Raw genomic sequence first — 9994 nt, 5'->3', positions numbered from 1 at the left:
GTTCCCTCGTCTTCCCCACCATCCCCCCTGTCGTCCTCCCCACCATTCTAAACTACCTCATCCCATGCATTCCATGATGGTCTGATGCTTCCATCTGAAAATTGGGAACATCAAAAGATCTGACTTTCCCAATTTTCTGATGGGAACATCAAATGATCTGATATTCCCATCACTGAAAAATAAAAACAGATAAAAAAAATGATATGAAAAAATAGAAAATAAAATATACTCATGAAATGAACAGAATGGTTAACAACGCAGCTCAATTGCAATGCAATGTCACAATAACATTTAAATATACTTTAAGATATAATCTAGAAGAAAATAAGGATATTGAAACGGTTCATGAACTCTATTTCAATAAAGGACACTATGGGGAACTTTGAAAAATAGTTATTGAGTATAATTAGACAGACTTGTTGCTAGGCAGAGGAGTAATGAGATATATGGCAAATTTTGCAAAATATACAATGAAGGTACACAAACATTCATACCCAAACAAAGCAAAATGCTAGGTAAGAACAAAGCATTTGGCCCATAGGAGAAAGGAGATACCCACAAGACTAGAATACAAGTCATTAACAAGCATGCAAGTATAATACATAATACATGCAGACATATATATAATCCAAAAAAATGTCAAATTTACGTACTTATTATTACATTACAAATATCCAAGGTTTCCCCCTGCACCCGAGCTTTTTAAAATAGTAAATGCCACTATTTTTGCAAAATTATTACGAGATCTATTATTCTAGAGAATAATGCATATAAATGCATATAAATACAAAAGTAAATCAAATCTTATCCTTGTATAATATACAAGCTGATGTGAGATCCCTGTCTACAGGTGGACTGGAACTATTATCCAGTAGGCAGTCTACTGTATTTTATCAAACCGTTATTAGTATAATAGATCTCGTAATAATTTTGCAAAAATAATGGCATTTACTATTTTTAAAAGATTATTAGCAAATTTACACAAATGGTGCATTCGGAAGACAAAACCAATTTTTCACTTTTGACAATTGAGCACCTGCTACATCCAGATTCTAGGGAGGAAAGGAAGGACGATCTTACTGGATCCCATAGCCTCTCCGAGGCACAAACCAGGCTTTTACATAACCCCCCCCCCCTGCACCCGAGCTTTTTAAAATAGTAAATGCCACTATTTTTGCAAAATTATTACGAGATCTATTATTCTAATAAGAGTTTGATAAAATACAAACCCTGGGGCCATAGAACGGCTATTTAATCCCCTTGAACGGACCTGTGCATGGGCCACTGAGGCATCGAAAAAAACCAGACCGGCTTGGGAAAAAAGCAAAATTGCCGGTCTATGGCCCAGCTGATGGCTGTGCATGAATGGCTAATGGCTGTTAGTTATGGAGCTAGGTTAGACTATGTATGTTTAAATCTCTGATTTAAACAGAGCCAGTGTTCAGTCAAATAACTGAATTTATCAAATCTTATCCTTGTATAATATACAAGCTGATGTGAGATCCCTGTCTACAGGTGGACTGGAACTATTATCCAGTAGGCAGTCTACTGTATTTTATCAAACCGTTATTAGTATAATAGATCTCGTAATAATTTTGCAAAAATAATGGCATTTACTATTTTTAAAAGATTATTAGCAAATTTACAGAAATGGTGCATTCGGAAGACAAAACCAATTTTTCACTTTTGACAATTGAGCACCTGCTACATCCAGATTCTAGGGAGGAAAGGAAGGACGATCTTACTGGATCCCATAGCCTCTCCGAGGCACAAACCAGGCTTTTACATAACCCCCCCCCCCCTGCACCCGAGCTTTTTAAAATAGTAAATGCCACTATTTTTGCAAAATTATTACGAGATCTATTATTCTAATAAGAGTTTGATAAAATACAAACCCTGGGGCCATAGAACGGCTATTTAATCCCCTTGAACGGACCTGTGCATGGGCCACTGAGGCATCGAAAAAAAACAGACCGGCTTGGGAAAAAAGCAAAATTGCCGGTCTATGGCCCAGCTGATGGCTGTGCATGAATGGCTAATGGCTGTTAGTTATGGAGCTAGGTTAGACTATGTATGTTTAAATCTCTGATTTAAACAGAGCCAGTGTTCAGTCAAATAACTGAATTTATCAAATCTTATCCTTGTATAATATACAAGCTGATGTGAGATCCCTGTCTACAGGTGGACTGGAACTATTATCCAGTAGGCAGTCTACTGTATTTTATCAAACTGTTATTAGTATAATAGATTTATTTATTTATTTATGCATATACAAGAATGTACATAAGGAATGTGAGGATACAATTATGGTAATTACAGTCTTGTAAAGCCACTAGCACGCGCAGCGTTTCGGGCAGGTCCTTAATCTAAGAAAATTTTAAGGAGGTAAATACTTGCAAAATTTATAGACAAAAAAATGATAACAGATTACATGGAATGAAAAAAAAAAAAGATGAGAGAAAATTATAGGTACAGTATATTAAAGCACATAGGTAGCTATGATTGATTGCAATGACAGCTTAAAATGGTAGTTGACAACAAATTGGTAGGCACAATACAGCAGAAACAATATAAGATTGATTGCAATGACAGCTTGAATGGTAGTTGACAAAAATTGGTAGTCACAATACAGCATATGGCTAGCACATAAAAGAAGACAGCAATGAACACAATGATAAGGTTGTTTGATATTACATAAAAATTAGGAGATTGGGTACCACTAGGTACAGAGCAAATTTAAAGCTCAGTGTAGGAAACTAAATAGATGAAGTTAGGTACTTTTTGGTTTTGCTTTTAAATAAGGCAAAAGTTTTACAGTTTTTCAATTCACTAGGGAGTGAGTTCCATAGACTAGGTCCCTTAATTTGCATAGAGTGTTTACACAGATTAAGTTTGACCCTGGGGATATCAAAGAGATATTTATTTCTGGTGTGGTGATAATGGGTCCTATTACATCTGTCCAGGGAGAGTTTCAGAGCATGGTTTGCATTTAAGAACAGGGTTTTGTAAATGTAGTTGACACAAGAGAATGTGTGGAGGGAGTTAATATTTAGCAAGTTTAGAGATTTAAACAAGGGAGCTGAGTGTTGTCTGAAAGCAGAGTTAGTTATTATTCTGATAGCAGATTTTTGCTGTGTGATGATGGGCTTAAGGTGGTTTGCAGTGGTAGACCCCCATGCACAGATACCATAATTAAGATAGGGGTAGATTAGTGCATAATATAGTGAGAGGAGAGCAGAGTTAGGAACATAATATCTGATTTTGGAGAGTATACCAACTGTCTTAGAGACTTTCTTAGTTATGTGTTGAATGTGGGTGCTGAAGTTGAGTCTCTTGTCTAGGAATAGGCCAAGAAACTTGCCATCATTTTTATTACTGATGTTAATGTTGTCTATCTGTAGCTGAATTGCATTTGATGATTTGCTTCCAAATAAGATGTAGTAAGTCTTTTCGATGTTTAATGTTAGTTTGTTCGTTGACATCCATAAGTGGACTTTTTTTAATTCATTATTCACAACATTATTTAGTGTATGTGGGTTGAGGTTTGAGTAGATAAGGGTAGTATCGTCAGCAAACAATATAGGTTTGAGAATATTAGAGACATTAGGCAGATCGTTTATATATATAAGAAATAGAAGAGGTCCTAAGATGCTGCCCTGTGGCACTCCAACGGTAATTGGTAGAGTGGAAGAAGTTGTATCATTGATGGTTACATATTGGTGTCTGTCACTAAGATAGGATCGGATGTAGTCAAGGGCAAGGCCTCGGATTCCATAATGCTGGAGTTTAAATAAGAGGTAGTTGTGATTAACAGTATCAAAGGCTTTTCTTAGGTCAATGAAGAGTCCAATCGGAAACTCATTTTTGTCAAGGGCTGAGTAGATAATGTCAAGGAGACTAATGATTGCATCATTGGTACTCTTTTGGGACCGGAAGCCAAACTGGCAGGGGCTGAGTATGTCGAATTTTACGAGGTAGGAATAGAGCTGTTTGTAAATAATTTTTTCAAATATTTTTGATAGAATGGGTAGATTTGATATTGGTCTATAATTGTTTATGTCCGCCGGATTGCCTCCTTTATGGACTGGCGTTACTCTTGCTTTTTTGAGGATATCAGGGAAGGTGTGACACTCTATAGATTTGTTGAACAGTAGTGCTATGGGTGGGGCAAGGGCATGGGAGGCTCTCTTGTACACAATGGACGGAATTTCACTGGTGTTCCCTGCCTTGGTTTTTAGAGAGTGTATGATGGACACAACATCTGCCGGGCTGATTGGTGAAAGGAGAAGAGAGATTGGATAGCTGCCTGAGAGATATGTGTTAATATGTGTCTGAGTCTGTGGGATTTTACTGGCAAGATTAGCACCAACCGATGAAAAGAAACTATTAAATTCATTTGCCATTTCTAAATCAGTTGACGGTATATCCCCATCCTTGTAGAGTTTTATTTGGTTATGTGAGTGTTGTTTAGTTCCTAGGATACTAGAGATAGTTTTCCAAGTGTTTTTCATGTTGCCTTTTGCTTCATTGAATCTATTCACATAATATGCAAGTTTTGCCTTTCTTATGATACTGGTAAGCATTGATGAGTACCTTTTAGCTACTTCCTTTGAAACTAGGCCAATCCTAACTTTCTTTTCATATTCATGTTTCTTGTTGATTGAGTTGAGAATGCCATTTGTGAGCCATGGATTGTTTAATCTTTTGTCAGTTACTTGCTTTGTAAGAAGGGGACAATGAAGGTTGTAGAGGCTTAGAGTTTTGGAGAGGAAGAGGTAATAGATCTCGTAATAATTTTGCAAAAATAATGGCATTTACTATTTTTAAAAGATTATTAGCAAATTTACAGAAATGGTGCATTCGGAAGACAAAACCAATTTTTCACTTTTGACAATTGAGCACCTGCTACATCCAGATTCTAGGGAGGAAAGGAAGGACGATCTTACTGGATCCCATAGCCTCTCCGAGGCACAAACCAGGCTTTTACATAACCCCCCCCCCTGCACCCGAGCTTTTTAAAATAGTAAATGCCATTATTTTTGCAAAATTATTACGAGATCTATTATACTAATAACGGTAAATAAATAATAAATAGTAAATAAATCAAAATCAGTTACATTATTTTATCTTATTCATAGCATAAATGTTCTCGAAGATTACTAAAAAGAAATTGAATTAGACTACAGCAAATTGGCAAACTTTACCTTGTATCTGTTTCCACCGAGTTTGTTTGGGGCGTTCTTCAACATATCAGCAATACTTGTCTCAACATCTCTTTCAGTTGCATTAGTGTGGGTGTTGATACAGGCTTCTGGAAATTTATAAGAATTAATTAATATATATAATTATAATTCACTTTGCTATTCCCCATTCCACAGTCCTCTCGTCCTTCCCACTTCCCTGTCCCCACATCATCCCCACTATTCCCACTTCCCTGTCCCATCGTCCTCCTTACCATTTTCCCCTCCCCTGTCCTTCTTCCTCCCCCACCATCTCCCATTCACCTGTCCCTTTGTCCTCCCCAGCATTCCCCTGTCCCCACCATCCCCAACTCCCCAGTCCCCTCGTCCTCCCCACCATTACCCTCTCCTCTGTCCCCTCGTCTTCCCCACCATACCCCCCTCTCGTCCTCCCCACCATTCCAAACTACCTCATCCGATGCATTCTATAATGGTCTGATGCTTCCATCAGAAAATTGGGAACATCAAATGATCTGATATTCCCATCACTGAAAAATAAGAACAGCTAAAAAAATGAAATGAAAAAAATAAAAAAATAAACTATACTCATGAAATGAACAGTATGGTAAACAACACAGCTCAATTTCAATGCAATGTCACACAAAATTATTAAATCGAAATGAAAATAAATTGAAATCTATGAAAATTCAAATTATCAATACAATCGGAAATATTGAAATAATATCGCAACATAATATAGTGTGGGTTGCTCTTACGTGCAACAGACGGTGCTGTTTTTCAAAAAAGGCATGGTTTTACCTGTCACAAGTGTGGCATCTATACTTATACTCACGAAATGAACGGTATGGTAAACAACATAGCTCAATTGCAATGCAATGTCACAATAACATTTAATAACAATAATAACAATAACATTTAAATATACTTTAAGATATAATCTAGAAGAAAATAAGAACATTGAAACGGTTCATGAACTCGATTTCAATAAAGGACACTATGGGGAACTTTGAAAAACAGTTAATGAGTATAATTAGACAGACTTGTTGCTAGGCAGAGGAGTAAATAATGAGATATATGGCAAATTTTGCAAAATATACGGCACACAAACATTCATACCCAAACAAAGCAAAATGCTAGGTAAGAACAAAGCAGTTGGCCCGTAGGGGAAAGGAGATACCCACAAGACTGGAATACAAGTCATTAACAAGCACACAAGTACTACACTACACAACAACCGCACTACTACCAGAACTGGACGAATCACTACCAAAACAACACATTGCACATCACTACCAAAACAACACAACACAACACAAGCATTGGCAAAGAATTATAGACCAGTTGCACTAACATCCCACATAATAAAATTATTTGAGAGTGATCAGGAGTCAGATTACTAGTTTTATAGAGACCAATGACCTCCACAATCCAGGCCAACAAGGATTTAGAGCAGTTTCTATGATCGAGCCACTGAGATCTATAAAGAATTCTGATCAAGAAAGAGATCTAGGGGTGGTTTTAGATAGAAAACTATAACCTGAGGATCATATTAAGAACATTCTGCGAGGGGCCTATGCTACACTTTTTAACTTTAGAATTGCTTTTAAATACATAGGTCAAAAAGTTTTAAAAGTTTTAAAAGTTTTTTAAACCTCTCGTGTATCATGAGTGTGTTAAAGCATCAGATGGTGCATTCAGATGATGAATATTACCTAGTTCCTTCATCTGGGAAGAATGAACACATATTGGTGCATTCGGATGATAAAAACTAACTACTGTAGTTTAATTGATCAACAGACTGTATATCATATGCAGACTGTATGTGGATCTGCGGGCCACTCCAAACAACAGCCTGGTGGACCAAGCTCCACCAGGGCTAAAGCACAAAGTGATATAGATGTGATAGAGAAACTAGGTCAAATGGAGGAGTAGGTCTGTATATTAAACAGCACCTGACGTGCACAGAGCTACTAAACTCAATGTGGTGGTAGAGTGGTGGGGGGGGGGGAAACATTGCAGAAAAAAACAAAAATACAATTTGGTCAACAAAACAGCATTGTTTAAAATAGAAGACATGGGTTGTCATTTTTGGGGTAAGGTAGGTTACATTGAGTTAATTAGTTAGTACTTAGTTTTTATCTTAAACTGGTTGGGAGAGGTACAGTGTTGCTGTGCTGGTGAAAGAACACCTAAAGGTAAATTAAATAATGATTGCGAATCCACAAGAAGTTGACATAATATCGCTAGAGATCTGCAATCAGGATGATAAACTTTCCTTAAAGAATTTGACAAACACTTGCTGATAGGACATGAAGTAAATGAAATGTATGTCAAGTTTTGTGAAATATATGATAAAAGCACAACAAAATTTGTACCAAAGGAGAGATGCAGAACTAGGAAAAGGGGTTTGTTCAACAGAAATTGCGAGAGGGCCTGAGACCCAAACACACACAAATGGAATCAATATATAGCAAGAGGCCAAACCCCCAAACATACAAGCGATGCAAAGATGCGAGAAACAGCAGCAGCATTAAGGAGAGGGACTTAAGGACCATAAATAAAGTGTGAAAATAAACTCGAGTAAATTTTTTTAACTACTCTCGACAGTGAAGAAAAACAAATATTCAGACGATTTGTGTTAGAATCATTAATCTTACACTTTCGGTCATATTCAACAACACAAATACATACACACACATTCCTGTTGCTGTAGCAAGTGAAGAATTACACACACAGATCACAATAACGTGATGCATCAAATGAACAAATCCACAAGGGCCGTGACGAGGATTCGAACCTGCGTCCGGGAGCATCCCAGACACTGCCTTAATCGACTGAGCTACAACAGGGTAAAAGGGTTGAAACCGAAGTTCTACTGAACTTACTGGATCCCATAGCCTCTCCGAGGCACAAACCAGGCTTTTACACAACCCCCCCCCCCCTGCACCCGAGCTATGTCAACAGGCCGTTCTCCCTCTTCGCCCTTCCGAATGCACCATATCAGTAAATTTTTTAATAATCTTTTAAAAATAGTAAATGCCACTATTTTTGCAAAATTATTACGAGATCTATTATTCTATAGAATAATGCATATAAATGCATATATGCATATAAATACAAAACATAAATACAAAAGTAAATGTAAATAATTTTACCTTGCACCTAGATCCACCAAGCCTGTATGGCGCGCGTTTCAGTACTTCGGAAATCTAGAACTATCTTGAATCTCTAATCTGCAATGAAACAATACATATTATTGCACTTACCAAAACATGGATGAATGTAGAAAATACAGAACTATTAGCTGAATATCAAATAAATGGATTTAATCTATTTCACACAGATAGATATATTACACCGTGTATATTAGGTAATACCTAACATACACGCCTCCACACACACTACATTTGAAATGTAGTCTCAAAAAGACTACATTTCAACAGCAAAGATTACTCCATAAAAAAATAATTAAATTATTGACCAACATGAGAGAGGGTTAGCCAACATGAGGGTTGTGTTGATTGCCTGAAAATATTTAAATTGTGTAATGTATTGAATGGCATTTTTCAAGTTACAACATTTTTTAAATTACTGAACTAGGTTCTAGGCTTTGCTAGGCTTAATTCAATTATTACAGATAAGCCTAACCTAGCCTAGAACCCAGTGGGTTTTCTTCCTATTGGGGAGTGTTGTACATGCCTCGCCTCCACATACACACTAGCACAGCCAGGCCTCGCCTCCACATACACACTAGCACAGCCAGGCCTCGCCTCCACATACACCAGCACTGCCAGGCCTCGCCTCCACATACACACTAGCACAGCCAGGCCTCGCCTCCACATACACCAGCACTGCCAGGCCTCGCCTCCACATACACACTAGCACAGCCAGGCCTCGCCTCCACATACACACTAGCACAGCCAGGCCTCGCCTCCACATACACCAGCACTGCCAGGCCTCGCCTCCACATACTCACCAGCACAGCCAGGCCTCGCCTCCACATACACCAGCACTGCCAGGCCTCGCCTCGCCTCCACATACACCAGCACTGCCAGGCCTCGCCTCCACATTTAAACCAACCAAGCCCACAAATACGTTAACATGGACCAGCATTACACCGTCTAACATACTCTGTCAGATGTAACAACTAAATTTGTGAATTCAAGACCAAATCTATTGTATAACACAGTGTTAGTACGAGAAAAACATTACTTACATTCGAAGCCGTGTTTTAAAATGGCGGCGGTCTTGTACTGACGCTCCAAACTGTGTGTTCATTTGCGTATGATGAACGTGTGACAATTTACTACAACAATTATTTAATTATTCTTATTCTTTATTTTAATATTTTTAGGGTACATGAAATTTCAAACTTATTTGCACACAATAATATAATTGCATTGTCATAACCTTTATATATTACGGAAAATACGATGACATGAACGAAGTCAAAGTGAAGTTGAAGTCAAAGTCATTCGCCGAACGTATTAGTCATTTTTTTTCATACATACATAGTTGATTTACAAACATAATGTTGGATTTATAGATAGAGCTAGTGCATACAATACCTAAAGCCACTATAGTAGGCCTAGTATAGCATTTCAGGCAACCGGGCAGTATATATGGACCCCTTACTCAAATCTCTGAATATGTTAGATATTAAGTCCCTGCACATACTCTCATGTGTATTTTATATATATAAAACGCTGCACTGTAATGTCAATCCTGACCTTAAAAGCTTCCTAGAAGGTTGTAACAGATCCCATGAGCACCACACCAGAAACAAATACCTA

At 37.6% G+C, this 9994-nt stretch overlaps 1 long non-coding RNA gene across 1 annotated transcript in view; it reads right to left on the bottom strand.

The window, feature by feature from the left end:
• The window catches only part of LOC138357464 (uncharacterized), a 9388-nt gene extending 921 nt beyond the window's left edge, over positions 1-8467 (bottom strand). Inside the window, exons 1-2 of the long non-coding RNA XR_011225021.1 lie at positions 8357-8467; positions 5205-5311 (exon numbers count right to left, since the gene is read on the bottom strand). This is a non-coding gene — a long non-coding RNA (uncharacterized lncRNA). The remainder of the gene's footprint in view (positions 1-5204; positions 5312-8356) is intronic.
• Positions 8468-9994: the final 1527 nt, after the last annotated feature.

This window comes from Procambarus clarkii, chromosome 78 (genome assembly GCF_040958095.1).
Source record: "Procambarus clarkii isolate CNS0578487 chromosome 78, FALCON_Pclarkii_2.0, whole genome shotgun sequence".
NCBI classification, from domain to species: Eukaryota; Metazoa; Arthropoda; class Malacostraca; order Decapoda; family Cambaridae; genus Procambarus; species Procambarus clarkii.
Note: the sequence above shows the minus strand (reverse complement) of the source record. Positions and strands in the feature narration are given on the sequence as shown.